The 27,235-nt window shown below is 39.7% G+C and overlaps 1 protein-coding gene and 1 non-coding gene across 5 annotated transcripts in view; both read left to right on the forward strand.

Moving 5' to 3' along the window:
- Window positions 1-27,235, forward strand: part of Slc16a12 (solute carrier family 16 member 12) — a 79,643-nt gene that overhangs the window by 7,379 nt on the left and 45,029 nt on the right. The window contains exon 1 of one of the 4 annotated variants that reach the window (XM_013156856.2): window positions 1,296-27,131. The exons of the other annotated variants lie outside the window; for them this stretch is intronic. The gene's annotated coding sequence lies outside the window, so the exon portion shown is untranslated. Of the gene's footprint in view, window positions 1-1,295; window positions 27,132-27,235 lie in introns of those variants that run through there. 4 annotated transcript variants of the gene reach the window in all.
- On the forward strand, window positions 23,317-23,456 carry LOC111758008 (U4 spliceosomal RNA). The gene has a single exon (XR_002792253.1). It is a non-coding gene; the product is annotated as a U4 spliceosomal RNA (small nuclear RNA).

Here is a 27,235-nt window from a genome sequence, read left to right on the forward strand (position 1 = left end):
TTTATTACTCCTTAGTTCTTATTACTTTTTGGGGGGGGGAGAGAATAAAGTCAAATATGGTAAAACAAAGCTGTCAGTCAAAACCAAGGATAGACATAGCACATGATGTAAAACAGAGTACAAGGTTATCAACAGTGGTTATCAACAATGTGTCCTGTTTCCTTAAAAAGAATTGTCTATCTCACTAGATATTATAAAGTTGAACAAAACAGTAGAGAACAAGACCAATAAAACTTAGGCATTGTAAACATTACAGGGCTTCCAAAGGAGACAATAGTCAAGCCAGAATGGGCTTCTTAGTGAATCTTATTGCCTTCAAAGTAGTTGCCTATACCCGATGAGAGCCATTCTTTCTGGAGTGAAATGGAATGTCTGTTGTTTTCATTTGCATTGCTCGAATGATCCGTGATGGTGAATATTTTTTCATATATTTATTTGCCATTTGTATTTCTTTATCTGAGAAGTGCATATTCATCTCAGCTGCCCATTTTTGGATTGGATCTTTGAATTTGAGGCGTCTGATTTTTTTCAATTCTTTATATGTTCTGGATATTGTCTGAGGGACAGTTGGCTAAAATGTTTTTCCCATTCTGTGGGTTGTCTTTTCACTCTGCTGGTGATTTCTTTTGATGTGCAAATTGTTTTAATTAGATGAGATCCCAGGTGCTGATTCTTTGAAACACTTCCCATGCAGTTTGAGTTTTGTTCATGATCTCTCTGCCTGCCCCATGTCTTAAAGATTTCTACCTCCCTTTTCTTCCAGTAGATTTAGTGTTTCTGTTTTAATATTTAGGTATTTGATCCATTTTGACTTTATTTTAGTGCACGGTGATAGACACGGGTCTAGTTTTAGTCTTTGGTATGCGGAAAGCCAGTTTTACCAGCACCACTTATTAAAGAGGCTGTCTTTCTTTCATATTTTGCCCCTTTGTAAAAGAGAAGATGACTGAATGTTTGTAGTTGTGTCTGCTTGTTCTACTCTGTCCCACTGATCCTCAGGTCTGTTTTTTGCCACTATCATACTGATTTTTTTTGTTTGTTTGTTTGTTTTTCCTTTTTATCCCGACCAGGGATCGAACTCACGACTGCCTGCTTGCAAGGCAGGCACTTATGCCACTGAGCTAAATCCCCAACCCCTTATCATATTGATTTTTATCATTGTACCTTTGTAATACAATTTCAAGTCAGGGGGGCTGGGGATTTAGCTCAACGGCATAAGTGCCTGACTTGCAAGCAGGCAGTCGTGAGTTCAATCCCTGGTCGGGATAAAAAGGAAAAAGACAAAAAAAAAAAAAAAAAACCACAAAAAATTTCAAGTCAGGGTTGGTGATGCCCCTTGCCTCGCCTTTGTTGCCCAACATTGCCTTTTCTATTATAGGTCTTCTGTTTCCAAATAAATTTTAGGAATGTTTTCTCTAGATCTGTGAGATATGTTAAAGATATTTCAATTGGGATTGCATTAAATCTGTATAACTTTTGCGAGCGTGGCCATTTTCACAATGCTGGTTCTTCCTATCCTTGAGCAAGGAATATCTTTTCATTTTCTGATATCTAAGAGGAGAGATTTATTTATCTCACAGATTTGGAAACTAAATGGTCAAGATCAGGCAGCAGCATGTGTTCGGCCTCTGGTAAGCCACCCCCTCCCCACTGGGGGTTCCACTGAATCTTAGTTGATGGCCTCATGGTGGGAGCCTAGACAGGAGTGAGAGCGCTTATGGAGAGACTGCTAGAGAAAGATTCAGAGGTCTTCTTTGACAACAAAGGGTTTCCTTGCCCCTGGGACTCACTCTGGTGGAGAAAATGTGAGGAAGTGATTGACATAGAACCTAAAAAAGATTGACTACTAGTAGTGGGCTACTTAGAACTGAATTTACATTTGATATTTTTTCTTATTTTATTTTTAATACTGACAAACATTCTTAGTGTTGTCAACTAACTTTCCCAAGGCATGTTTTATTTATTAGTTTTTGTATTAAAAAGTGGCATCTTTGTGGATGTTAATTGGTACTTTTTGAACCGTGTTTTTGCAAATTTATGGGTGTTTCAAGGAGCCCTTTCAGAGCTATTTCAGTATGTGGGGGCAACGAGTAGAGAGAGAGGAGGTGTCCACTCTCCAGGTTAGGGCTTTTTACTGTTGGTCCCTATGCAATGTGAGCATGTCTGCTATTCTTGATTTTGCATGTTGGTTTCCAAGTAAGACTTAATCTGAATGAAGGATTTCTTGGTTAAAATAAGTTTGTCATATGTGGCCACATGTTTTTTAAGTTTCTCCTCTTCTCCTGCTGAGTCTGGTTTATGTCTTTGCAACTGCTAATGGTTTCTAGCTACTGTGGTGTATCTGTGCTGAAAAAGCACAGGGAACTTTGGCCTTATTAGCTCTATAATTTGGTACTTGTGGGGAGAACAAGCCAAGTGAGCGGGGAGATGTTGGAAGCAAGAAATATAGATTGAGAATAAGCAGAGACTCAAGTTATACATCTTCTGTAGAAGGTTTACAGAGAGAGGCAAACTGGGTCCAAGAGAAAATTCTGGGGAACAGATATGCTGGGTCAGTTACGCTGCTCTGTATTCACCTTGACACAATGTATTGCTAGCTAGTCAGTGAGGTTCACTTTCCATATTTTAATTGTGTATTTTCCCATATGAGCTTGTGCACCGTGAGAAGAGTTGGAGCACAAGTGTTCGTGGGTGAGACAGGTGGCGGCTGGGGTTAGGGCAAAGTGTAGAGGGGCTTAGTAGACTGTCCATCCTGCATATATCTTTAGAGTCTCTTCTATATGCATATTGAGAGTATAAAGTTTAATGAGTACCTAGTGAATTTAGCAATTCAGGCAGCTATTATAATTTTTTAACATAAAATGATTTATGAAGAAATACTGTGGTTTCTGGATTTTCAAAATCCAGACCCTAATCTGGTGTCTCAGTTCTCCCTTGTGGAGGTGGAACGGAGTCTGCTGGTCCTGGCTGTGTCATCCTGAGTGCCTGGGGCTAAGTTTCCTTTCCACCTGGACCTATCACCTACTGAATTTTGCTGATCCAGTCCACACCCTCAGTGCTAACCAACTGTTTGCCAGTTTAAGTCATGCAGATCACAGGCAACAATTTATTAACTTAATTTAAAAACTCATTAACACTCTCAGAAAAAGCCAAAGTTCTCAGATAAAGAATAAATAAATGCACATAAATAAAGTGCCTATTTGCAGTATTTCCCTTGTAGGTAGGGCGTTACTTAATAGTTGCTTAGTAGTCAGTGATTAAGTCCTCCACATTTAAAAATTTTTTTTATTTCTTTAGACTTATTTCTCTATCTTCTCCACTCAAAAACAGGACATAAAGGTCAGACAACCTCATCTTCTAATTTTATTAAAGATGATAGTTTCACTAAAATTACAAATGATGCTGAGTAGCAGATGATCACAGATTTTCCTCTCACACTTTTCCTGGCATATTCTGCTTTCTTTCTAAAATCTTAATTGACTTAGTTGGCTGTAAGTACAGGCTGTATTAAGGTAATGTGCCAGCTTACTTTTAATGGTTTTAAGCAGAAGATGAAAGATTAGATTAGATGAAAATGGACTTATTGACCTGTAAAACTTCTAATAAAAAATGCCTTGGTTAAAAAATGGTAACAAGGGGCTGGAGATTTAGCTCAGCGGCATAAGTGCCTGCCTTGCAAGCAGGCAGTCATGAGTTCGATCCCCGGTACGGATAAAAAGGAAAAAGAAAAAAAAAAATGGTAACAAAACTCAATGAATTTATCTCTGCACCAAGCAAATGTTTACAGAGAGTCCTCACTGTCTCCTTACTTAGAGGCTTTTCACCTCGCAGGGAGGACATATTTGTGTACAAAAATCACTACAGTAATGGGAGACCCCTAAGTGAGTACTTGTGAAACGAGTTCAGATACAGAGATATTTATGGCTCGTATGGCTGCCTAGGTTTGTTAAACCACTAAAGACATGTGGCGATTCATAATGACATTCTGGGTAGTGGGTGTAAGATGTACAAAGGCACTGAGGTGGAGCGATGCATTGTGGTTGAAAGTACTCCTGGTTCTCCGTGGTGGTGCCACAGAGCTGACAGGAGGGGATGTAGCAGAGATCCGGCATAGGCAGGATGGCAAACCATTTAGAGACCAAGTGCCCCCATTGCAACCTTAACCCCATTTATTTATTGCACAGTGCTGGTGATGCAATTAAACCTAAATGTTGAGATTTTTAACTAAGAAAAAGCAACCCTATATTAACATCTTTTGTTTTAAAAGAAAAATACAATTATAAAGCTTTCAGTCATACAAACAACTTTTTATTGAAAGGAAAAAGTCTGCATTTGGCCTGCTTTTGCACAATTAGTGTGATCTTTGCTGTTGTATGCCTGCTAATAATTGTCAAACCTCAGCTCACACTTTTGTTAGTTTGAGAGCAATACATGCAGCACTCAGGTCATCTGTTAGTCTGTGTCTTTGATCAGATTTGATATAATTTAGAGCTGAAAACAGCTGCCCACAAGCATAGGACAACCGAAACAAAGTGAGAAAAGCAATGCCAAGTGTTTTCACTGATTTAAAATTACTTGGCAGAGGATTCCATGCTTTAAGGATTTCACTTTCAGAACGGCCAATTACGTTCTCCTTTGTTTTCCATTCACACTCTGTCTTCTCCTGTGCTGCATGCAGGTCATAGAACTTGTTTCTCCAGGTAGAGCTCTCTTGAAATTCCAATGGCTCCCTTTTCAGATTTCCAAAATCTACCCTGTATAGGCAGGAATGTTCAAGTTCTCAAAATTTGATTTTATCTGGAAAAATCAGAAAACAGAGTTGTCTCCATTTTGTGGAACTATAAAAATCTGTTACTAAAATTTTTCTTTGTGATTGCTACAATACTAGAAAATTCTTTGTAGGTTTCCTGATGACTTGTGGGATTGTCCACAAATGTTGTAGAATATTCTAAATGCATTTTAGGATTTAGAAAAATATTTCAACTACCCGCTTTAAGTTTCGGGGTGACTTGGTTTGTGTGCTAACAGAAAGAGCTCTGCATGCTTACTGTAGCACACGTGCCATAGCTTTGCCACCACTGGGCTAGAGCATTTAGCTTCTTGTGCATTTTGCAAGGGACTTTCATTTTTGCTTTGGTAACTTTGGGTGAAGAGTTGGGTGTCAATGGGGTTTGATGATAAAATTAGCTTTTATTCCAAACAACCTGGAATGAAGCTTGACGAAAGGCTCCAGAGGGCAACTAGTGAAGTGATACAGTTGGGAAATATGGTTAATAGATTATAGTAAGACTGGTTTTTATATTTGTATTCTTGGTGCTGGGTGCCCAGTTATGGCAGGTGGTAGAGATTTCTGGCAGGAAGTTTGATGTTCTGGGTAAGAAAGTCACAATATGAACACGAACTGCTAGTGGGGTCACTTGAAATCACATGTCTGGATATAATTATATAGGGGAGAGTGAAAGAGTTATACAGTGTGTCAAAGAAATAACAGGAGAATGTGACAGAACTTTGCTCGGGGCATATCTTGGTCATCGCACCTTTGGTTTTTACACCGTAATTATGCAGCTGTGGGTTGGCCTTTTTCCTGGGGCCAACTGTGAAGTCAGGAACTGTCTTATTCATGTCAGCATCACTGTACAAATTCTGAGCACTGTTCTAAGTCCATGTCATGTCTGTCATAGTGTACAAATGGTGCATGCAAGTCATAGAATTTGTCATGACATTTGAGTGGCACTTCAACTATTCCTGTTTAATTGACCCCAGCAGCCAGCATGGAACTTACTATAATTTCAATATGGTTTGCTTCCTCAGCAGCACGTGCTGAAATTTAATCCCCATTATGATATCTAAAGAGGTGGGAACATACGAGAGTGTTGGGGTGACTTGGACTCTCCCTTCATGAATAGATTAATCTCTTCAAGCAATTAATAAGTTAACAACTGAATGGTTATCTTAAGAGTTGATCTCCTAAAAGCAGCCTTTTGAGTGGGTCTCTTCCATGTTTCCTGTCTCCTACCACACAATGCTCTGTACTCTCAGAACTCCTAACTAGAAGGCCATTGCTAGATGTAGCCCCTTGAGGTTGAGCTGGAACTGTGAATCCAAATAAACCTGCTTTCTTTATAACTTATTCAGTGTTACTAGCAACAGAAAATTAACTTAGACAGTATCTGCAATGTGGTGTTTGTCAAAAAAATGACACCATATATCCTGAATGGGCAGATAAAGAGTCTAGCACAAGAAATTAAGGAGCAGGGTTTTGCAGGGAAGAAGGATAAATAGGAGAGACTTCCGTCATGGAAATTGTCCCCAAATCATGAAAGACAGAGGTGAACAGTGCTACAAGATGGCCAAGCAATGAAGGATGGCAGAGTAACTGCTGGAAATGAGGTGCCAAAAACCAGACTGGGTAGTTTGTGAGGGAGACAGAGGCCAGACTGCGTTCCACTACAGTGCAAGGGAGAAGAGGGTGATGAGAGAGTGTAGACAGGTCCTTAGGAGGTGGAATCTGTCAGAAGAAGGTAACTGGTTATACCCGGGAAGGATGATGAAACCCTGGGGACTTTTCCTCCGGGTTCTTTTCCTTCTGTTCCCATCTCATGTCCCTCCCATTCTCCCTCTGCTTTAAGGAAACATTTGAAGAAGTGTACAGGCTAAGGAGAGCCCTTGAAAAAGTCTTATTCAAGATGTAGAAAAGAGTAGTGCACACTTGTAATCTGAGTACTCTTGGGAGGCTGAGGCATGAAAATTACAAATTCAAGCCCGCTTTGGGTAACAGTGTTTTAGCAAGACCCACATCCAGATGTGGAGTTCTGTCTCAGAATAAGAAAAATAAAAATAAAAATAAAAAGGGCTAGGAATACAGCTCAGTATGAAAGGCTTAAGTTCAATTCTCAATACTCTGAAAACAAAAAAGAAAGGAAGACGTCGTAATTGAAGAGAGAACTTATTTTATAATATTTTATAAAGCCTTGAGACAGGAGAAAAGAGGTAAGGATGGGTATGAAGGTGAGTAAATGAGACGAATAAGAGGAAGGAAAGGAAATGGAAGAAAATCTCAAAGAACTCAAGTCTCTCTACAAAATACTAACTAACACGTTTTGACCACTTTCTATGTTCTGAGCATTCTTAAAATTATTTTACATGTGTAACTCACTACATTCCTGTGACAACCCTGTAAAGAAAAAATTACTATCCTAGTGAAAAACTGAAATGACTGAAACACAGAGAGGTTAAGCAGTTCTCCTGAAGCGAACAGCTACTAAGTGGTAGAATCAGGACACCAAGCTGGTGCCATCCTTCTGTCACACTGACAATGTTGTGCTCATGGAATACTGAAGTACAGCACACTGCTGCTGGATCATGTCCAGCAATGAGTAACCTACAAGGTTGGCAGATTTCTCTGAGCAAAATCTACCTTACCAGTTATGACTGTGGAAATACTGAGATCTTTGGATTGCTGCAGAAGGTTTGGTAGCTTGGGTTGACCGTGCCAGCAGTAGAACAAGTGAAGGATAAATCATGAGATCTGGCTTCTTGGGAGAAGAAAAAGGGAGAGAGCCAGCTAAAAGGATGGGAATCAGGGCAGCAGTAAGACATTTGAGGCACAAGAAGGTTGAAAGGCAAGTGTAATGGAAGTTCAAGAGTTGGAGATTTGTAGAAGAGAGAAAGTCGGGATTAGAGAAGGACCCTTAATTCTCACAAAAATCCTAGATTTCACAAGTGAGGGCTGGTGCACAATACAATCAGTGGGTGTTGAGGTTTGGGGCATGCGTGGCAGTAATGGATTGTGGGTAAATCATATGAAACATGAAGATGTCAGAGGTGAGCCTGTGATTGTGGAAATGATGGACAGATACTCACTGAGAATCTAAATTTTAGCAAGCCTCTACCCTAATGGGTTTAGTTATAGGGAAAGATACAAAAGGTGAGCTGGTATTTAACATACAAAAAAGTACTTAATGGCCTCAGTAAAACACTTCAAGGAACCATTAAATCACTTACATTTTGCACTGTAGTTTTTAAAAAAAGAACTTGAAATATGAGTTGGCAAAGCAGCACATTCAACAGGTAACTTTGAATGCTTTAGCCGAATCACCTTTATTAATTAGGAGGAAAAAACTATGTCCTTTGGCAAAATCTCCTCTTTATTCCACCATGACTGTTTCTTTCCTTCTGATAACTTGCAAGATAGCAAGCTATGGAAAGAGAGAGGCAGCTGAAGACAGTCGGACTTCCAGATGGGGTTAGAGATCATGGGAGAGGAACTGGAAGCCAGTAAAACTCAGTGTGGAGCCCTCTGCCTCTGTAGTTAGCTGTGTGATTGGAAACCAGCAAATAGGTACGGCCTTTGTAACTGTACATACGATTATCTGCTCTCTTCTGCCCATGTAGCATTTGAAGAAATCAGAATTAGATCTCATGTGAACTTAGACAGGCCTGCATCTGAAGATATGGAGCTACCACATAGGAATAGAATATGTACCCTAGATCTGACACATCATGGCATGGACAGAAAATGCATCAGATGTGTTGTCTGGAAATGTAAGAGCAGAAGCTTCAACTTGAATGGGTTTCTAGGATAAGGAAAATAATTTCTTTACAGAGCAGGCAGTCTAGAAGCAGAATGTCTAGACTCTGCCTTTGCTTCTCTCTGATTTTCTTTCCTCCCTTCTGCCATATGTTGATGTCATTCTTAACTGGACTCTCCTCGTGGCTGAAAGATGACTATGACAGTTGGAAGGGTCATATTAAGATGGGAAACATCAAGTGGATGGAGAGAGGTCACATGTTCATGTCTCCTTGGCAGTGAGGAGACCTTTGCTAGAAGATCACAGAGACTTGTAAAGAATTCAGGTCTTAGAGAAAGGAGTAAAGGGTATCTCCTTTCCCTACCTCCGCCCAAGCCTACAGCTTGCATTTCAAACAATTTGATGTGTGTGCCTCCAGCCCCTTTACCAACACATTTAGATCACCTAAGCAAGCCACTATACCTCCCTTTTAGACAGGAAGAACAAATGTTGGAGGCAGGAGTATCTTGTCTGCTCCAGGGACTTCCTTCCTGAATGAGGTTTATGGCATGCAGCCCTCTGGGCACCAGCATACCCCAAATTTAGCACCAAGAGAGGAGAGCCAGAGGACCTGGTAGACCCCCTTTTCAGGGAAGGAGAGCTATTTGTGCCTTCTAATATTTTTCCTGCTCTGCTTTTACTTTCTAACCAGAGACCAAGGCCAATAAAGAGATTTTTGGAGAGATCCAGGACTGCCTCGCTGTCATCTCTGTTTGCCCCAAAGTCTGTCCTTGTTTGTACCCAGTTACTCTTGCATAAGAGAAGTGAAGGTGCCCTGATTCTGCGGGTCTATTATTTGAGTCACTTGGAGCAAGTTACGTCAATGGTTAGAAGTCGAGTCTTGGTTTTCTCCAACCTTAAGGTGCATTTGTTTTTCCTTATCGTATTAAGGTTTCTGAAATAAGGTGTGAGTGGCATTAAGTATATATCTCCTAAGAGGATAATTTTTAAAAATTAATTTCTCCTTTTGTTTTTTGGAAAGTTGTTAGTAAGCCAGTGAAGTAACTTTGCAAGTTAGAACTGTGGGAATGTGATAATCAGTTTCCTGAGGTATCATTTGGACCGTGGAGATTGCATGATAGCCTGATCTGTGAACTGTAAAAGTGCTGTAGAAATACAAGAGGTCTGAAAACTGTCAGCTGTCTGATCACATCTTAAAGATGCAAACAAAGGAACTTCTTGACCTAAAAAGTTATGAGAATCTTCCACAGAGTTGTAATCTGAGTTGTGTGAATGTGTTTTCCTTTTCTCCTTCTGTCTTTCTCCCCTTTCCACACCCCTCGGTTTTTTTCTGTGCTAGGGATCAAACCCAGGGCCAGGCCCATGTAGGCAAGTGCTCTACCACTGAGATACACCTCGGACCCTGGGAATGTACATTTCTCTTCTGTTTCCCACCCTGTAAGACTCAGTAAGCTATTTTCACTTCAAATGAAACAAGCAAACAAACAAATATAGTTCATAAACACTGAAAGGGTTTTGTTTTGTCTTTTTGGTACAGGGTCTTGCCATGAAGTTCAAGTGGCCTTGAGCTCACTGTGTAGCCCAGGCTGGTCTCAAACTTAAAAGAATCTTCCTACCTCGGCCTCCCAAGTGCTGGGATTACAGGCATGTGTCACCACACCTGGCATTGGAAGTTTTTGAATTAAGCCTCGGCAAGATTTGTTTTCTTCTTGTAATTCAGTGGATTTTTGACCCTTGCTGGAATTATCAGGATAGTCCCAAAGCTCTTATTTTTTTTCCCAAAGCTCTTATTAACCTAAACACAATGTCAATGAAAATGAATTGGAATGTTCCATGGTAGCTGGGCTAATGCCATTTTGTTTCTGGTCACCATTTTGCCTCCTGAGCTCTCCTGTCTATCCCTCCCAATTTTCATTCTGTTGAGACCTGCAACCCCAGGAGAACTTTCTCCAGGTGACCTCTTTTCAAAAACCCCTTTTCTGACTAAGGTTGTACCTAGTCCTTACCTACACCACCAACATTTGGACCAAGGTGATGGTCTCGTTTTTTCCTCAGACCTAGAAATGAGCCTCTGTATAATGTTTAACCACCGTATCCTAAGGGCTGACATTCTGAACTCTGTGTTGGGTGTCTGCCACTGATGAATAAAACTTGCTTGCTTCTGTGCTCTTTGAGTGTCTCTTGTGATTTTGCTACATCAGAGAAAGGAGGTGTTGCAAGTAAAGTTGAGCACTAGGATGTCATTGGGTACCCACAGTATGCCAAGCAACACGGATGGATCCAAATCAATTATTCAGATACCTCATTTCTGTCTAAGCAGGGTCCAAGGAAGATAGCGAAAGGAACAAAGTCTAGGACTGCCTAAAAATTCTCTCTCAGCTAATTCCAGTGATTTGTCCTAATTACAAGTCTGAAGAAATTCAGAATCTGGAAGGAAATTTGGTAAGCAAAGGATGCTAATCAAATAACCCCATGGAAACAAAATCACAGAGAGATTGTTTATATTCTCCTGACAAATCTCATCAGCTGTGTAGTGTTCATTTGCAGGTTAATGTTCTATCACAGCTACAAAGTCAGGAGTCTCCAGAGGCTTAAGCATGAGGTAGCTGAGTCCCAGTGTCATTGGAAAGGGGACTGCACCCAATGGGGACCATGTCAAGGCTCTGTCACCTGTCAGTGGGTATTTTGCTTCTGTCCTTAGTTCTGGGGTTCACCAGCAGAGAGGACTACAGTCTCCGCCCTTCTGGAGTTAATATTCTCATTGCTACTGCTTTAAACAAAAATTAAGCCAGAATTATCTCTATTGTCTTAAAAATAATTACAATAAACTTATCTTTAGAAAAAGACTGAATGCATCAGACATACTGGTATGTTCCTGGGAATAAATTGACCAGATTTTGATTTTGTTAGTGTTTAGATCTTTTTCACATAGAGAATACTTCTGGATAAACATGTTTACTATAATTGTAAGTAGAGATAGTTTATTTTTAACATTCTGTTTGGTCTTAGTTTTCCAAATAACCATAATTATAAAATGTTATTGGTTGTACAGGGCACCACCTGGTTTATTTAATTCTAGTTTTACTGTTCAAATGAAAATAAGACTTCATCATAAAAATTTCCATTTCTCCTGTTGTGGTACTGACTGTGAAAATTACATCACTCATTGAAATTGCTACCAAACCCCTAACAGATACCTTTATATCTCTATAACTTCCAATGGTCACTGTTAGGTCCAAATATCTGAGTAATTGTTTGTTTCCTGAAACTTGTATATTTAAGCCTTAACTGCTTTCAAAAGTCAAAATTGCAAAAAATTTCATTCCAGGATCTTATTTAGCTTTACTTATGTGAGTCTAGAATCAGGCAATACCTCATTTCATGAAATGGAATATTTATTCTGATAAACCAAGCAGTGGAGGTTGGTTTTAGACAGAAAAATGTCAAAGAAAGTAGAAAAAGAACACAACGTAGATTGGTCCTTGCTATGACTTGTGTATAGCTTCCCTCCGCCGGCCCACGAAGTCCTACATGGAGCTTTCCAGAGGTGGCTGGATCTGCACTGTGTTAATCTGGGGTTAAGTGTGTGATGATTGGAGCAAAGGTGTGTAATTACTGAGTTAGTCCACTGAGTGGTTTGGCATAGCTCTGGGTGTGGATAATGGGGAGAACCACCCCGAGTGTGAGTACACCCCCACCCTAAAGATGTGTAGCCTGGATAAAACAGAAGAGACAGAAAGACGGACGCTGCTGTCCTTGCTTGCTGCTGCTGCTGCCTTCCGCCCGCCATGAACTGTTTCTCCTCTCTGATGTGCCTCTGCCATGCCAGCCCATTATAGACTGAAAACTGTAAACTATGAGTCAAAAATAAGCATTGCCTCCCTTTACTTTGAGGGTCAGTTATTTTGTCTCAGCAACAAGAAAAGTAAGTCAGACATTTTGAAGTTACTGTTGTAAAGGTTAAAGCTGAGAGGACTTGTTTATCACCGCAGCTAACATTGGCTTGTTTGAGGATTTGCCTGCCTTCTCTCAATTTCTTGGAAAGTCAGATAAACAGCTTTTGGCTTGATGGCGGAACTTTAGTGTGAGCGACTCCATTGGTTTGCTTTGTTGGGCCTAGTGCAGAAGCTCAGTTCAAGTCAATGACCTCTTACAAAATTTATTTAGCTCTGCCAATAGGATGATATTAGAAATATTTACACCACCATGAGGGCAGTGGGAGGTGACTAGGATTATGAGAGGCCATAAAGGTCACATTTCCAAATGAGATTAGTACAAGAACAAGAAAGACGTGTCTCTCCACTGAGCAAGTGCATGCACAAAGCACACTAAAGTAGGGTAGTTCCAAAAGCTTACTTTAGAACTTCCATCTAGCTACACAGTTCTGTGTCGCGTGGTTCCTCCAGGGTGACCTGGGTGATTTCTAGTGTGTCCTGGTCCAGTCAGCTCCCTTCTGAGTGCTCAGGGCCTCTTGTATTTTCAGTATTGTCTTGAGTGACACTCAGTTAGAAAACTAACTTTTCTTCCTCCATAGTTCATTTCAAAGCATACCGGCATTTTTACAAATGTCAAATCTTCACCATTAGGCATTATATTTGTTACTGATTAGTAGTACATTGCAGATTTAAGAGGTTGATAAACATTTTTAATGGTGAGAAAATGTGACCAGATTTTTTTCACTTAGAATAATGTCTTCAGTTTCACTTACATGGTAGCATGTACCACCCTTCCTCTTAAGGCTGCATAATCTTCCATTATGTAGCCAAATGTAACACATTTTATTTATCTATTTATCTCTCAATGGAACTTCGGGATGTTTCCACTTTTTTGACATTATGAATAATATCATCACAAATATAGCTATACAGATATCTGTTTGAACCCTAGCTTTTGATTATTTTGGGTATATACTTGAAGGAAAGTTGCTAAATCATACAATAATTCTTTTTCATAATCTGAGGGACAACTATAGGATTTTATAATACTGCCAGCAATGAAAAAAGCCTTAGACTTCTCCACATCCTGGCCAGCACTTGTTGTTTTCTAAGTTTTTTTCTTTTCTTTTCTTTTTTTTCTGTACCAGGAATCAGACTCAGGATCTTGTGTTTGCCAAGCAGGCGCTATACCACTGAGCCCTATTTTCTGAGTTTTTGTAATGGTCAGTATAATGTACATGAAGTCAAACTTGTTTTAAAAGTAGTAGTCTTCTCCGAAGTATTTCCTCCAAATAAAAATAGTGCATATTTGGGTGAAAAAATAAAGATGATTTTTATTGTCCTTTTTTTTTGGTACGGGGAATCAAACTCATGACCTTTTGCTTGCCAGGCAGGTGTTTAGGCCATTGAGCTAAATCCCTGCCCCCCCTTTCTTTCTCTGTGTGTGTGTGTGTACATGTGCACATGTGCATTTTATCTGCCAAGTTTATTTCATAGAGCACACATTTACACAGAGCTTTAACAGTGTTTCAACACACACCATAGGTTCAGAAAAACATCAGAACCTCAGTTTTTTAATGTGATTGTCTCTACCTTCTATGTGAAAGCTAGTGTATAAAAAGTTTTGAAACTTAAGGCAACCTGCCCTAATCTATAACAAAGATAAGTACTTGAAGTAGCAAAAAACAAAAGATTAGAAAGAATAGTTGTCTCCTTTTACGAATCCAGGACTGGTAGCCAAAAGGAGTAATTGGTTTACTTCAAATTCTGTGATTCAACACCATGAAACTCATTAGTGTTAGGACAAGGAACTCGCATTCAAGTTTCATGGAATCATATATCTGGTGTGTGTGTGTGTGTGTGTGTGTGTGTGTGTGTGTAAGTGTACTTACGTGTGTGCACATGCGTGTGCTTCTCATGGGGACTGGAGAGTGAGGCTGCCCCCGTCCTGCCTTGCAGCTCGTGCCAAGAGGACATCACGATCTTTTTGCTCCACTGCCTCTTTTTTCTGTCTGAAGTGTGTGTAACACACACAATGCAAAGTATCCAAAACCCAGAGTCCAGGTGCTTCGCTTTGGAGGTTAGCAGCACCTCCTGTTTGCTCTGGCTGTGCAGCCTGCACATGGACTTCATGCTTCTCGATCTGGGACGGACACCCCAGCCCTATTCGGTGTGCTAAGGTCATCCTCGGGCGCTGCAGCTGCAGGGCTTGCCTCTGCTCGCTGAAGCAGAACCAGGGCCTCTAGCAGTGAATCAGTCTTCAGAAACACAGTCAGGTTCCAGCATGTGCCCTTCGAATGCCCTGGCCTGCCTGCCTCCCTATCTCGTTTTTAGCACAAGAAAATCTCCTGTTAGGGTTTGTCCACTCGCTGAGGTCTGGGCTGGTCACCTTAATTAATTACAACTGGAAGGGGAGGGTATTTTCTTCCTATTTTGTAAATTTGTAGTCTATAATTTTCCACAGAATTTTAATGCTTATAACATTTGTCTTAGCTTTAATATCAGTTAATAGTCCATATGTACCAATTTATAAAAGGTAGAAGAAATCTTTTTATGGAGCCATTATTACTTTTGTAAAAATAAAGGGTACTCAGCTTATAATAATGCATTTTACATTTTTCTTTGTTTAGGTACTGGAGACTGAAAGCTTAGAAAGTGTGTAGTGTGTGTGTGCGTGTGTGTGTGTGTGTGTGTGTGTGTGTGTTAGAAAACTTGATGAACCAGGAAACAGGTAAGGAGGAAAGACACAAGTTAAGACCTCTTTAATAAATCCTTGAGAGATTCTCCATGTAAGACTGACTGCTTCAGTCAGTTATCAGAGACCTTCAGTGCAGATGTTTTTTTTTTTTTTTTGTTTTGACATGATGATGCTGGCTGCTTGACTGGAGGGCCAAGATTTTGAAGAGAGAGGAAAGAAAACTGTTAGCACTGTCCGCACTTGAGCTGTTAGGACTCAGGCTGGTTGTGTGCAGATATGGGGAACAGCAGTGAAACCCTGTGACTCACTAGGGAGCCTGTCATTGTGGAAGGAGTTGAAGCTGTGATGAATTGTGCACTGGGTAATTCCATTTACTAATCACTTCACAGCTGAGTAAGACACTGCCTTTTCTTTTTTTCTAAACATTGCTTCTCCAGGTTTTGTGTCCTAGCAATAGGGACACTGAACTGTGCAGAAGGCATAAAGAATTCAGTAGAAATTGTAGTTTGGGTTTTGATCTTTTTTCAGGCTAAGACTGTTTGACTTTTATGATGCTTGGCAGTGGCAGCAGGCCGCAGCTCTGATTCAGCCATAAAGGGTAGAAAATCCCTAGTCCACAGTGGACTGTGCCACCTGAGTTTGGAGGATATTTTATGTTGTAGTTTTGCACCTCATTATGTCTGCCTTGTGTGTACATGGTGTATTACATGCTTAGTTATAAAATAGACTTTTTGCTACCTGATTTTTCCCAATTATAGGTAGCATAAGTGTTCTGAGTATGTTGCAGATAGTCTGGGCTAAGCAATCATGTGTACTAGGTTTTTGACTCAATATTTTCTTTCACACCGACCCCTTACCTCCTTTCCAGTGCTGGGGGTCACATTCAGGGCCTCATGCATGTTGGGTGAGCACTGTATCACTGAGCTATATTTCTAATCCCTGACTTCTATTTTAAACTTTGGGTGAGGTTATTCAGAGGTGTGTAGACTCATTGTAAGTAAAGAAGTGCCCCACACTCTGAACATGGCCACCTCTGTTCACCCACCTGATCCCATGGTCGTCTTCAGGTCATTACCTGTAACTTATCTATTCATGTTTCCTCTATTTAGGTACAATTGTTTTTTCAGTTCTAAACACTGTTTCTTAAGAAATTTATTTTTATTAGTACATGTTTGTAGCACATAACGATTTCGTTCTCAGTGGTGAACAGTGGATCTTAATTGGAGATCCTCAGGCTTCATGTCTTACTGGATTTTCTATTCCCACAGTGTGAAATCACTTTACATTTCATCTGTTTCATCATGGTGTGTGTCTACATGGTGAATGGAAAGAGCCTTCACGAGAGATGTCTTTGGTAGATTAACAAGATTTTGTAGGGGCATGTTATAATTCTTACTGGTATTGGAATGGAACCTACTGATTTCTTTTGGCAAAGTGAGTCATGTCCTACTTTTTTTCAAGTAAAACAGGACTGCACCTATGTAATTATGCTAATCAAGGACCTGCCATTTAAGTGAGATGCATTTAGTATAAAGGGAAAATAATGCAAAAAAAGAAAAGATAGAAACCAGTTACATGAGGCAAAAATGTTTTGAGTTTATTTATTTGTTTATTTAGTCTTTTTGAGACAGGGTCTTGCTATGCAGTTCAGGCTGGCCTTGAGCTCACTTTGTAGCCCAGGCTGGTCTCAAACTTGCAATGATCCATCTGTCTCAGCCTTCCGAGTGCTGGGATTGCAGGTGTGCACCACCACACCTAGCTTATAATTTAATATGATTTATTAGATGCAAAGAAAGCACTGTGTTATCTCCATTGTTTCCTGTTGTGTTTTAATGATGTGGATCTGCTTTCAAGAACATTGATGGGACAGAGATGAGTTAAGTTCTCGTCTGTGTGACATAGTGCTTGTTTTCAGTCAGGAACCATCTGATCCTGACCTCAGCTTTAACGTTCACTGTGGTTCCTCATCTTTTCAGTCTTTGGTGATGAGACAAAAGACAACAAACTGCTAGCTTCTTTGGACAGATGGAGGCCTAGAAGGTATGAAGTCCAGAAATTCTTGATCCTTTGCCAGCTGAATATTTATAAGTATCACGAGGCCTCAGCCCATGGAAGCCAATATGATTTGGCAGCTGGAACCTTAAATGCATGTCCCTTAAGGAAGTGGTATTGATTTTAGTAAAGTATGGCCCATGTGTGGTCAAGATGACTGATATGTACTTGCTTCTGTGATCCTAAGGAACCAAGGTACTTGACACATTTTTGATAGATCTCGACTATGTGTTTCTAAAGTGCTGCAAACTTCTAGCCAAGCTGCTGAGTTCTGCTCAGGATCATTACCTATCAGCTGGTGAATGCAGGAGGCTCTAATTGCCAGTTCTATCAGGAGTGTTTGCATGAGCCTTGTTTTTGACTGAATTCCAGCAACAGATGGTCATCATGGCATATATTACCTACATTCCCCTGAGACAGGAGTTTAGGTTATTGTGAACCTGGGTAGTATGAAAAGCCAACCTAGATAAATGAAAAGCAACACAGTAACATTCAAGTTGTCTTCAATTCATTTTAACTTTCAAGAAACATTTATGAGGAACGCTTTTGTATGTTAGGAATATTCTAGGTGCTTGGAATCCCACAGAAAATAAGATAGACAAAAATCCCTCGTTTAGGGGTTTTATATTTTCATAGTGAAGACAGATAATACATGAATAATGAGACAACTTGAATAATGGGAACTGTAGCATCAAATAAATTTTTAAAAGCCTAATTTAACAAAAGTTAGTATGGAACTTGGGACAGAGGCATCATGAAATAGTTATGGTGGGAAGAGAGCTTAGAGACATTTGAGCTGAGATCTGATTGACAGGAAGGAGCCAGCTATGTGCAGACTAGGGGAGAATGTGCCAGGCAGGAAAGAGCATGTGCAAAAGGGCTGAGGCGGTTTGAGTTTGGCATTTTCTGAGACCAGCAGGAGGGCCTGGGAAGCTGGCCCCTTATGTCCCATGGGAAGAGTGATAGGAAGTAATGTTTGAAGACTTGAAGCCAGTCAGATCCTGTATCGCATTGTGGGCCGTAGAATGTGAGATGTTCTCAGGGAAATATGGAAAGCATTCGAGAGTTTTAAGTAGGGAGTGATGTGGTCTGATGAATAGTGCTGTAAATTACTACACATTATATCTGTGGTCCAATTAAAAAACCCTCCAGAATGTGTCACTATACTTGTGAGAATATTATTGGGTTTATAATAGGCTACACATTTAATTTTGTAGAAAATACCAAGAGCACTTGCCTAGCTTTCGTGAAACTCCTGGTTCACCCCCAGTATTGTCCCTCCAAAAAAAAGCTTAACAAAACTCCTTTCCATCAGCTTTACTTTTTAGTCCCATCCTACATTTGCTGACTTTGGAATTTCTTTAGAAGTTCTGTTCCTCCATTCCTGGGTCTTTTGGAGGTTCTGTAAGTTAGTTTGCTGGTTATCATCTATCTCCTTTATCTGTTGGATTAGATTTTTAGCATTCTCTGTTTTGCTAATTCAGATATCATCTATTCATTTATTTGTTAGCTTCCAAAGCTTGGTTAACATCTTTTGTCTACTGTCATCTTTTCTCTCTTTTTAAAAAATTCATTGTGGCTTATTTCTTTTTATTTCTTTACTATCCATGGGATTTTATGGGGAAGCAGAGATAAACATGTGTAAGTCTGCTTTATTAAGTTAGAAACTGAATGTATCACAAGGTATCTAAGTAATTCTTCCCTAATGGAAACTCATTCTAATGTTATGCAGTTACAAATAATTCTCATGTACTCTTATGCAAACATATCTAAGCATTATATGACAAATTTCTCAACATGGAACCCTTGGGTCAGAAACGAAGTATGTTTAAAACTTTTGATGGCTATTACCAACACTTAAATTTGAACTAATTAATATTCATATCAACATTGTATATGAGGTAGAACACATTTTTGTTAGTGTACTAGCCACATGTCTTCAGTGATGCTGGACAAAAGATTTATTTGATTGATTTAAAACACTTCCTCTACTGATAATCTTTGTTGATTTTCATACTAGATAACTGAAAAATGGTACTAAGCACTATTATATTGTAGTTCTCCAAGAAAAAATGTAACATGTAAGTAACTAACAGTATAGCAACAGAAATGTAACCAATATAATTACATAGATTTGTCTTTTTACTTTGTTCTTGTCGCTTAGAATTCTTCAGTTTCATAGGCTACCAAAATTTTCAGCATTAGAGGAACCGTGATTTTATTATAATCTGCTTTTACTAGATTACTTTAGTGGGAACTTTCATTTTCTGCTTTATGTTTATACACTCATTCTCTAGATCACCTTGTTTCTGATATGACTGCTGGCCTTTCTGGTTATCTGAGTGTTTGTGTTAAAAGGACAAAAACACATTTTCTTAGACCCATGAAATACTAGAAAAATAACTATGTGAGATGGAGAGCCTGCTAAAGAACTGGAAAAATCTGAGACTGGGAATTTGACAGTTTAGAGTTTACATTAGCTCAGCTACGTATTACTGCTGATGTTGGGTGACCATATAAGCTTTGAGCCTTTTTTTGGGGAGGGGCTATGGGGGATCGAACTCATGACCTGGCACTTGCCAGGCAGATGCTTATACCACTGTGCCAAATCCCTGGCCCCTGAGCCATATCTTTAAGGTAAGAGTAATAAGGCCTTTAAAATAGTTGCATCTTTGATGTGTAAACTACAGAAATCAAACAGTATAACAAAAATAAAAAAGCAAATTCATTTATTCACTTAACAGAGAACCTCAAGGACGAAATTTACCTAGCATATATTTAAACTATCAAGTGTATATATTTATAATTAATACTTTAAATAAGTGCATATATTTAAACAATATCAAGAATGTATAATTCTATCTCTCACCTAATCTTTCCTGGGTTGACTTGGTGAAGACACAAATGGCCACCAGCAGCCCAGTGCTTGAATTCTGTGACTTGGGAACTTCATGCAAAGCAGGAACATCTTCTCAGGCATCCCCAAAAGTGTCCAGGGCTGAGTCTTATCTCATCTGGTGTGGTTCATACATCTCTCAGAGCCATTGTCTGTAATTGTCCAGTCCTCTCCAGGAGAAATGGGTTCAAGGTAAACAAAAATGGGTGAGTTGCCCACAGTAAAAGTGAGGTGCTGTTGTCCAGAGGAAAGGGCCTGGGTGCTGGGCAGAGAAAGGCAAGAAGTAACTCCTGATTTTTTCAGCTTGCCTCTCTTGACTGGGCCAGGGCTGAAATACACATTTGTAAGTATAAACTCATGGTGCTATACAACAAATGTATGTTTGTTCTTTCTTTTTATTATGTGGATCCTTCATTATGACTGAGTAAAATAGGTTTCCCCAAATAAATTATTTACAGTTAATCTTTGCAGTTCCTTTTGGGCATGAATGAATCATCCCAATTCTTATTTCTAAAACTTCTCTTATAATATGTAATGTAAAGGAAATTTTCGAGGAAAGATAATAGTAACTTTTAGAAAATAATATATATTATTGTGTTTATCCAGTCTTGTTTAACATGCCTTGGCCAATGAAATCATGATAGATTATCATACCTTGATGTGTACAGTGATAGCCAGTTAAGATATGCATAACTTTAGAACATTGTGTGTATCACACCATAAACAAAAGAAACCAGCAGAATGACCTGGATAGCTCTTCAGGGTCTGAGAGCATCTTCCAAGTATTCCTTCGTCCTCTGGGCAGCCTATTTTGATATTATATATAACTTTTCTTGCATCTAATAATGTTTAAACTGGTGCTACCTTTGGAAGTAACTTTCGTAATGTTAAGGATCTCTTGTAAAAGCGAAACTCCCTTTTCCATGTGTAATGTATCAGGAAAGCTTCATTTGCAGAGGGTAACAAACTGCACCTTTGTGGTCTACTTTTCATGTGAAGTGTGTTAAGAAGGGAGTAACTTCCCCTGTCTCTTTAGGAAAACAGAGCTTCCTGCTCTTTCAGGTAACAGACAGCTCTGTTTCCACTTCCAACATGTCCTGAATTTAGCAATTTGATTATGTAACCTAAGCAAATCGTGCACACAGAATCTCATATCAGCTCTTCACTTCTCCCCCAGCAGGGCCCCTGTGAAGCTGGCTGTTGGTAGGGGGACAGCAAAGCAAGGTCCTTCCCTCTTTCCAGCCTGCATTAATTTTTAAAAACTCCTTTAGGGCTGACTTAGTTGGAGCAGGGATTAGGAAAACAGAACATACTCTTCCTTAGTGTGTATACTTGTTGACTTTCTCTCTATTGGGTAATTTCAAGTTTTGCTTTGCTGCTTGGGACCCTTCTTTGCTTATCCCTTGTAGGCAAAACGCTGTGAGGACTGTAGTATATCTCTTTTGGGTGATTTCAACTGCATCAGCTCCTCGTTGCTTGGTGTGTTACGGTCTCCGTTGGAAAACTGTTCCCTCTTCAGGAGGCTGGTATGGACTGAATGACTCCAGGAAGGTCTTACCAACAAGGCCTGGACATGGACCATGGGATTCTTCACAGATGCTGTGAGGGATGAGGAGGGAGAGCAGGGAACATGTGTTATATGAAGTGAAATCTATAATTGGTCTTCATCCCCTAAAACACTTGGAGTCTCCTACAGACTAAGAGGGACGAGAACACATTTTTCTGTAACAGAAAGTGTGTTCCTAAGTCCTTGTTAGCGTTCTTACAGGCACAGAATTAATTCAGAAAGGAAAGGAACGTTCTGTGGGAGCTGGAGGACTTTGCTGCCAAGCTCCACTGTGACAGTTTTGACTCTTCTGGAATTCTTAGGTCTTTCTTGATTTTTTAAATGACAGCATTGCTGATGGTCTGGATGGGGAAAATATATTTTTTGTGTATATTTCTCCTTGATAATGATTAGCATTACATTGACTTTTTTGATTATAGAAGGACATTTGAAGCCAGCCTAGGCAATATAGTAGGAAGACAGTGCTCAAAAGAAAGAAAAATTACGTAGAGCATGAAATATGTATTACATATACCTATATATCTGTAGATATATGTTATTATTCACTTAAAAGTAGCCACTTTAAGGATTTTTTTAGGTCAAGATATCATTGATCACAATTTTTTGAGTATTTTACTTTATTTTATATTTTTTTGCAGTGATGGGCCAGACCCAGGGGCCTCATATGTGTTAGGCAGTGTTCTACCACTTAACTATACCTCTGACTCCATGAGGCTCAATCTTCTTAAAACAATATTAAACCTTTACCATAGGTTGATACATTGTGTCAACTTGAGAAGTTTAGAAGTTTAACTGAGAGACTCAGCAGGGAGCCAGGGTTCTCACTGTGTAAATACCTTCATCTTGTGCAAAGGAGGGCAAGGAGATTTTGTGAGTGCACAACCACAAGGGAACGGGGCTGTGTACAGTATAAGGAGGAGAAGAGGCTTGCTTTCTCCTTTTTTTTCTGGCTGCTACCCTGAAATGTTGCCCCAAGGCCATGCCACACTTCTTTGGAGCCAGTTGATTATTGACTGAAACCTCCAAAAACTGTAAGATAAGAAAAGCTTCTCTTCCCTAATTTTGGGAGTCAGGTATTTTGCCTTAGCAACTAGAGAAAAATAACCAAGACACATAGTCTTCCAGATAGCCTTAGTAAATAGCCATTCTCTGAGAAGTTGAATGTGATTTTTGGGAAACAAACTAACCAGTAATCACTGGGAACTGAATCTGATGGATAATATTGATTATCATATTAGGCAAAGCTTTTGAGGTCAGAATAGTATGTCTATAAAATGTTTTTCATGTTTAATTCCACTTTTGATAGTGGGTTTTAAAAACAATTTAAGAGTAATCTCAAACAACAGTAATGCTATTAAACTGTGCCCATATCTCTAGAGATTACTGTTTGAAAGTAAAAAGTACAGAAAGTATAAAAAGAAAATGCTCAAATGCTCTTCCTTTCCTCACAAAGCTGTCTTTCCTGAGGCAGTACCATAGCTACCCCCGGCTTGTCACACAAGTCCTTCAACTTATGTTGATAATTGTGCAGAACAATACTCTCAGCCAGATCTCAGTATCTTTGTGTATACTTTATCTCACTTCACTATGAGCTCTCTCTGTCCCAAATAACACCAATCCCTTTTAAAGGTATGTGTAGCTTTGTGCAGTGACATTAGCATAGCCAATGAGATTTATCCAAGTTGTGATTATTGCTAATTGAAAACTTTTCCCAATACTCTGTCATGACGACTTGAAATAAGTCGGCATTGGCAATTTTTAACAGTTTCTTTGGAGACTGAGAGAAATAAAAATAAAGTGTGAGTGTTTTCCTTTGGGAAGCCTCCAAAATTACTCAAAGAGCATCTGTCTATAGGCTTCTAAGCCATCATTTGGTGGGAAACTGTCGCCATTGTTGGTTTCTTGCTGCTATTATCCCAGGCACAGTTAATGTTGTCACCCTACATATTAAAGCCTCACAGAGCCTCTTACAGTAATAGCCTATCAATCTGTGGATGAGGGAGTGTGGTTCCTAAGTTCTTAACAGCATTTCTGCAGGTACAGAATTAATTCATGACATTCTTCCATGGGACTGTGGCCTGGGCTGCCAAGCTCCAGTGACAGTGAAGAGTTCACTGTCAGATCCTCTTTCAGCCGTGGTGCATGTGACTCTCTTAGCACTGGTCCACAAATATGTGCTTAAAAAATTGTAGCTGCTGATATGGTGCAATCACTTTATAGTATTAAAGCGTTGGCTTTTTTTTCCAGTCAAATCATTTCAGACGTTTTCTTTAAACACCCAGTTAATCACTCAGATGTTATTTCACCTTAAAAGAGCCTTTTTACTTTGTCACAAGATGGTCAGTTCATCCAGAGGAATCTGACCTTTTGTGTAGCCTCTTAGGAACCCATGGCTTCCTTCCCAGTCACTTGCAAAAGGATTCCCCGCGGTGAGCCACCAGCCTTTTGAAGACATCCATTGGTGGGGAAGGGGTACATGGCTCATCCTGTAGTTTCAGATTTCATTCATGAATGTTTTTCGATTTTAGGAATTGAGTCAATTCACAGAACCACGGAACAGTAGATACAGCTATGTTCTGAAACATGGTTCATCTACTGTTTGCTCATCTGTGCCCTGTTAACTATGAGTGCAATGTGTTCCTCAAAGAATCACAGTTATTTTTATTACAAAATGAATGTGAGGAGAAAAAAAATAAAGTACCAGGGAGGTCCTGGCTCTATACTATTTCTTTCTTTGTATCCTTTATTTTTAGATTTATTTCTATCACATGTCGGTCACATAATTTACTTATGAATTTGACTCCTGTATTTTTCTTTTTCACTTTATTTTTACTTAGCATTACATAACAGGTGTGCTGCCTAGTACACTGTACAACCTTCTTTCAGAGGGCATTTTTTCCATCATTTAGAAAAATGACCCTTTAACAAGTATTTGCCACACCCTTTCTTAAAATGGTAATGATCACCTCCAGAGATGCACCTTTTTTATCCAATTACATTGATGTGCATGGTGGGCACCGCTTTTTCAATAGTGATCTGTGGACATAGGCCATGGCCACTTTGGAGAAAAGCAAGCATGCGTCCATGATGATGAATCCAGAGAACCATATCTTGGCATGGTTACCTAGCTGGAAACTCAGCTCTGGTCCCCTTAAAGGCTTCATTCATCCTCATTCTAAATTTAATGATGGTTATATGAACCCTAAATCTCCTTTTCTGACTGAGGTAAGGAGGGAATCCATTTCTCAGTCTTTGCATATCCCCCTCCCTCCTTCTTTTCTTACTAAAAATGTAAGTAAGTAACTCACAGGAGCTTTTAGCATATAACCCATATCTTAAGAGTGAGGCATTGAGTTTGCTGCCCACCAGCCTTGTAAGACATGAGTCAATTCCAGAGTACAGAGTTGGGAACTCATTTGTTCCTGACCTAAGAACTAGTAACTGACTAGTAACTATTTTGGCTGATTGCCCTGATTCTGGAGTCGTTTGCTTCTGCTTTGGTTTATTTCACATTTTGTAAAATGATGCTTAAGTAAAAATACTTTTTTTTTTGGCTGGGTTCCTGTTTTTTCTTAATTTTAAAGAGAATAAAACAAAACAATCTAGTGAAAGTGTTTTTCTCAGTAAGCATATTTGCTCATCGGGCATTCTTTGCCCTGACTTATTTTTTCCTGTTACTTAGACTGTTCTTCGTCTTTCTGTTTCTACACATCGTTCTTAAAAGCATCCTCATCAAAAGTTTTTATAGATCACGTGAAGAGACAGGGCACTGCACAGAGATGGTTTGCCTGGGAAGCCTGTACTCCTGAAGGTTCTCTCCTTCTGTCTTTTCAAAGAGTAAGTTAATCTTGAACACCCACAGATATGCAAGTTGGAATTACAATAGAATATTCTGATGAATCTTTTAAAAACATTTCTACTTAAACACCACGGTAGCCATTGATGATTTCCTGTCATTTTGATTCAAAAGCCAGAAATACTTTTATTCTTGGTTTTGACTGGTTTTAGTCTGTTTTCAATTATTTGATCCCAATATATATGAAGATATGGACAACTATTTTGAAGAAAACAAGAGACATTATGGTAGCCATTATTGATTTCCTAGTGTCTGTTTTGAAAGCCCTTAAGGGCTTTCCTGTTACTTAGACTGTTCATCTTTCTGTTCATCTTTCTGACTTAGACTGTTCATCTTTCTGTTTCTTCACATCCTTCTCGGACTATGTGTGTTGACTCTGCTTGCATTCTCATCCTGGCCTCCTGAAGTGCTCCCCCAACCCCGCGTCAACTATTTGTGGCTGTCAGCAACACAAATGCAGTAAGCTGATGGTAGGAAAAGGGTAAATTTTGTGGAATTATTCATGAATAGGAAGAACACAGTCCCTGAAATACCTCCGAAGGTCTAGGTAAGAAAAGGCTGGTAGATAGTATAGCAGCTGGAGCTGGGACCTGGGGAGCCACTGGAATCAGTAAAGTCACCCTTCATTCCGTCCTTTCTTTAGGTGTCATGTGGTTTCTTGCTATGGATCTGTATCAGAGTTTCTTGAATGTCACTGTTGCCATTTTTGACCAGATATTTCTTTTCCTTTTCAAGATGTCCTGTGCATTGTAGGATACTTAGCAGCCTCCCTGGCCTCTGCTCATGAGCTGGCAGTAATATATCCCACAAGAAAAGGGGTCTCTAGACTTTGTTAAATGTCCTTAGAGGAAGTGAGTTTCCTTGGTTGGTTGGAAACTAGTGGTACATATAAAACTGCTTTATTCTCCTGTTCTTGGTTACTCTGTGTGTATGGGAGAAAATGGCTTCCAGCCCTGTCTCACCTCTCCACTCTTGGTTAAGTGTTCCATTTCCCAATTCCAACTCCAAAGACAGGATCACAGGATTTGATTGTCTCTGGGTTAGTTCCTTGGGAAGAGGTATCGACTCTGTTCCCTCATGAAGCACAAACATGGTGTCAAATCCTCTCCTCCAGAGCAGTAATCATCCTGTGGAGCTCATTTTTCCCTGCAACTCAGTTTATTCTCTGGTAAACACCTGTAGTGGTTGGTTGATTGATTGTATCAACTTGAGACACTTAGAAGCTTAACTAAATGGGTTTAGTAACTCTATATCCTAGAAGACCCACCCTGGGCTGACTCATCACTTGGAGGTATAAAAGGGAGGTATAAAAAGGAGGAAGGATGAATGCATTGCATTCTTTGGAGAAGCTCCAGTCTTTGCCTTTGGTTTGGAGCTTGTCTCCTGGCTTCCAGTGTAGAATCTTCGGCTTTCCAGCATAGATTCTTCAGCCTTCTATTGTAGAGCCTTCAGCCTTCTGTCGCAGACCCATCAGCCTGCTGGTGTGGACTTGCACGAGACTCTAGGGTGAACTCCAGACCTTGGATTGAATCCTTCGGCCTCCAGCATGTAGCCACCCTCTGCACGCTTCCTCATCCGACTCTGTTGCTGACGGGAGTAAGCCAATCTTGCCATTTCTTATATATTGTATGTCTCATGTTAATCTGTTTTCTCTATAAAACCCTAATACAACACCTATTATTTCTAATTAATCTAAAATT

Source organism: Cavia porcellus, unplaced genomic scaffold, assembly GCF_034190915.1.
Source record: "Cavia porcellus strain 051 isolate PalLab524CR breed Dunkin Hartley unplaced genomic scaffold, mCavPor4.1 scaffold_28, whole genome shotgun sequence".
NCBI classification, from domain to species: Eukaryota; Metazoa; Chordata; class Mammalia; order Rodentia; family Caviidae; genus Cavia; species Cavia porcellus.